The sequence below is a fragment of the Zingiber officinale genome, chromosome 3B (assembly GCF_018446385.1).
Source record: "Zingiber officinale cultivar Zhangliang chromosome 3B, Zo_v1.1, whole genome shotgun sequence".
NCBI classification, from domain to species: domain Eukaryota; kingdom Viridiplantae; phylum Streptophyta; class Magnoliopsida; order Zingiberales; family Zingiberaceae; genus Zingiber; species Zingiber officinale.
The window spans coordinates 103,126,708-103,131,309 of record NC_055991.1 but is presented as its reverse complement, the minus strand read 5'-3'; the positions used below and the strand labels follow the sequence as shown (position 1 = coordinate 103,131,309).

At 36.1% G+C, this 4,602-nt stretch overlaps 1 pseudogene; it reads left to right on the top strand.

Annotated features, from left to right (window-relative positions):
• Window positions 1-376: 376 nt before the first annotated feature.
• Window positions 377-3,572, top strand: LOC122055075 (annotated as a pseudogene).
• Window positions 3,573-4,602: the final 1,030 nt, after the last annotated feature.

The window sequence follows — 4,602 nt, the reverse complement described above, 5'->3', positions numbered from 1 at the left end:
AATGTATGTCAAAGACAACGGTTTTAAAAAACTATTGTCTTTTAGTGTTGCTTATATGATAATATACAATAGTTTTATTAAACTATTGTCTATTGAATGTTGTTGAATCTTAAAAACACAATAGTTTTATTAAACTGTTGTCTATTGAATGTTGTTGAATCTTGAAAACAACAATTTTTTTAACTTCATGAAAAAAAACCTAAAACTCACTTCTCCGTAACTCTTCAACGAATAAAAACCTATCTCCGACTCCTTCGTGACTCCTCCGCGAAAGACGCTCCTCGTCGCTCTTGCTGGGAACCATTAGGCGATGGGCTATGGGAGGAAGGGCCTAACTTAAATCATTAGTCGAAGGCGACGGGATTTATAGAGTCCAATGCGACGGGGAGGCAAGCTTTCGCTCTCCGATGGCTGGGAGAATGGCACGGGGGAAGGCGGAAGGGGCCGTCACAATTTGGGTCATTTTGGTTTGCATCTAGACTTGCGATCCAAATCCGAGCTTCGCTTTTGGCGCTACCGATCCCAACGACGGTGAGTGAGTTGATAGTCTCGTTGAGGGTTTGATGTGTGCTTTCTCCTGGAAAGGGCTTGAACAATTTCTTGGCACTCTTGAATTGCTTTTCTGACTTGGTGTTTTGGTTGATAAGTGCCAAATTCACATGTTTGCAAAAGGTTGATTTATTTTTTTTCCTTCTGTAAATTATGATGCTGATCGATTAGTTTGCTTCATTTAGTCGCCGAAAGAGATTTTTTTTTAAGGCTTCCTATTCTTCTTGTGACTCTTGTTTAGCAGATTTATTATTCTAGGTATTCATCCAATAAGTAGAAAACAGGAAAAGAAATGTTTTAAATTTTTGCAGTTATCCCACAAGAACTGCGTGGTCTGAGTTTTACCTAATACGCCTGGTGAAATTGTTGTTTTATCCAATTCAACTTGATTCTTGTACTCAGTTTTCATGCTCCCTGCGCAACTTCTGCTCTCTATGTTCTGTTCGGGAGTTTGAATTCAGCACCACAGCTATCAGGCTGGAAGCAAAGTGGTGATCCATGCGGGGAATCATGGCAGGGAATTACATGCTCTGGCTCATCAGTGACAGCTATGTGAGAGTGATAACTTGTGATTTTAATCTTAGTATGTTTTGCTTGCTTCTTATCTGATTGATGCACTCTTTCCTTTTGTGCTAGCAGAAAATTGTCAAGTTTGGGTCTATCTGGAACACTGGGCTATAATATGAACCAAATGGCTTTGCTGGAGGAGCTGTAAGTTAGCAAAATTTTTAGAGATTCCTCTTGGAATTCAATATTCTCACAATGCTAGTTTGTTACAGGGATATGAACCAAAACAATCTAGGAAATGGTAATTTGATACCTTATAACCTCCCGCCAAACCTTCTTAGATTGTGAGTTGTTTGAATATGCTTCCAACTATCATTTAGTTTTGTAGGTGCCCATCTAATGGTAATCCTGTCTGCAGAGATCTTAGCAATAATCAATTTGGTGGAAGCATACCCTATTCAGTTTCTCATATGGCCAAATTGGAGCTTCTGTGAGCAGCCTTATTCTCTAGTTCAATTTATCATGTGATATTGTCATTAATGTAAAATAAGGCAATGCGTCAATGGCTACAGAAATCTTGCTCACAATCAACTCCGTGGACATCTGGATGATATTTTTCAAGGCCTCTCCAAACTCCCAACAATGTGAGTGTAGACAAGATTTTCATTCGAGAAGAAACTTACTTCTTAATATCAACTATCTTTATATTCTGTGTGATGCAATATCATTTACCTCTTGTATCTGCTCAAAATAAGTTTCTTATTCATAATTATGGTTTTGCCTTCAATACTGTCAAACCTACATGTCCATGAATACTTTCTACTCTATCATACTCCACTCTCTGATAAAGGGGCCTTTTTATTGCAGGGACATGTCTTACAATTCTCTTAATGGTACCCTTCCACAAAGCTTCAGAAGTCTGACAAGTTTTACAAACTTGTAAGAGGAATAATGAATGTTCCAAGCATTAACATAATATCTTATCATTTGGCCTTTTTTTAAAAATCTTTCTCCTAATACAAATTGCATGAAGAATGTTATGCTTACTATTTCTTCATCCACTTTCAGATATTTGGAGAACAATCAATTCACTGGTACTATAAATGCCCTTGCCAATCTTACCCTTCAGAGTTTGTAAGTAATAAATAAAGTTTCCAGTTTATATCAAAATTAGAATTAATTTGGGTTACAAGAAAGATTTGACTTTCGTAACCCTTCTTTAGGAATGTTGCAAATAACCACTTCAATGGATCCATTCCTAACCGGTTAAAGGGGATTAATAACCTTCAGTGAGTACTAAATGAACTTGCATGCTATCATATGATTTAATTGAGGATAAATTGAATGCTCATTTGTGGATCCTATTCTGTAGGACTGATAATAATGACTGGAGCTCTGGGACGGATAGTTCATCTCAACCAAATCAATCTCCATCTGCTCAAAACTCCAATACTGGCCATGGTAGCGGTGTACGTGTAGGGGGAATAGCAGGAGGTGTTGCAGGTGTCTTCTTCATTGGTGGATTAATTGCATTTTTTTTTTAATTTGGAGAAAGAGAAGAAAAAATTTGATCGAAGAAAATCTTGGTCAAGACCGGCTATATGCTCATCTAGATTCAGATAGAGTTAAAGGTACTCCACATTTGTTGGTATAACAAGCGTCCTGCAAAATCTGGTCTATTACTACATTAGGATTCTTATTGCGGTTCACACATTTAATTGGGTTGTAGTATGACTTAGTTTATGTTGCAGAGAAGGAGATGAATAGAACATCCTCAATATTTGACATAGAAAAGTTGCCATCACTTCCTCCACCAAGTCTTAAACCTCATCACTATAAATCATTTGACGAAGATGATTGCTCAAGCAAACTTATCACAAAGAAGGTGGACGTAACAAGTATCAAATCAACTATTTATTCTGTGGCTGACTTGCAAATAGCTACAGATAGCTTCAGCGAAGACAATCTTATTCGCGAAGGCACTTTTGGTCGTGTTTTCAAGGTAGAGTTTGATGACGGAAAGGTATTAATATGACCAAAAATAAAGCTTCTTATTTATTCCGGACACATGTTTGATAGTGGAAAAATTTAGAATCATCCATCTTGTTTGCACTGGAAAGCTGATTCATCTAATCATTTGCCATGTATTTTGGTAACACTATTTAAAGAGTTTTAATGGCACGACTAGTTTGCTCAACTGATTGAATATCATGTATGACTTTTGGATTATATTCTACATTTTTGTTTAGATTTTGGCTATGAAGAAACTAAATCCAAAGTCCCTGCTAAGCAAATCAACTGGCGACTTCATTGATCTGGTCACAAATATTTCTCTTCTGCATCATACAAATTTGACAGAGCTGGTAGGTTATTGTTCTGAGTATGGACAGAGAATGTTGGTGTATGATTTTCACAAGAATGGTTCACTGTATGAACTCCTCCATCTCTCAGACGAACCACTGTCATGGAATGCTCGGATCAAAATTGCACTCGGTGCTGCTCGGGCTTTAGAGTAAGTGGGATGGTATCCTCTTTAGCAGATATTTGTTTATTGTAGCCTAAAGATTGTCCTCTGTTCTGTTCAATGATGTGGCATCAAAGAAACCACAGAGAACCATCGCCTAATGCTTGCCCTTCCTCCCATAGCCTCGACCGTTTAGTTTCTAACTTAAACACTAGAACTTCTGTTTAGTTTCTAATTTGTAATATATATCTTTATTCGAATAGGTGTCCTCAACAGTACTGGGAAGAATGCCGACAAGCTAAAAAAATGGAGAGACTTTAACAAATTAAGAAGCACTAGGAGCTGCAGTCCCTCCTCTTCACCGACATCTAAGTAGAAAATCTCGTGTTATATTGTTCTACCTTTGTTTTAATAGTGTTATCATTTTGTTGGTTGCTTATGAAATTTTGTTGGTTGCTTATGAAATTTCTTCAGAATGTTATAGATATTATTTCTGAATGTTAGAAAATTGTATATTAAATTTTATTTTTGAAATTTAGTATTTTGAATGATTTATAATATTAAAAAATTACGTATTAATTTTTTTTATTTTTTATCTACAAAAGACAACAATTTTTCACCATTGTCGTAGATAGTTTAAAACTGTTGTTGAAGACCCTATTATTAAAAGTAGACGCTCAAAGACAACGGTGAAAAACTGTTGTCTTTAAAGGAAAAGACAACAGTTTTTCACCGTTGTAAAAATGTTGTGTTTGCCTTCAAAGACAACGATTAAAAACTGTTATCTTTGGGCACCCCTTTTAACAACACAGCATTTAACAACAGTTCTAAAAGGCCTACGACAACGGTGAAAAACTGTTGTTGTTAGGCTTTTTTCTTGTAGTGTATCTATTAGAAAAAACTCTGAGAGACACGTTTAAGATGGTATGGACATGTTCTTAGATGACCAATAAATGCTCCAGTTAGGCGATGTGAAACTATGACAAACACGCATATCAAACAAGGAAGAAGAAGATAAAAAAAAACTTGGTTAGCAACAATAAAACAAGATAAAATTTATTTAAGTATTGATGATGATATAA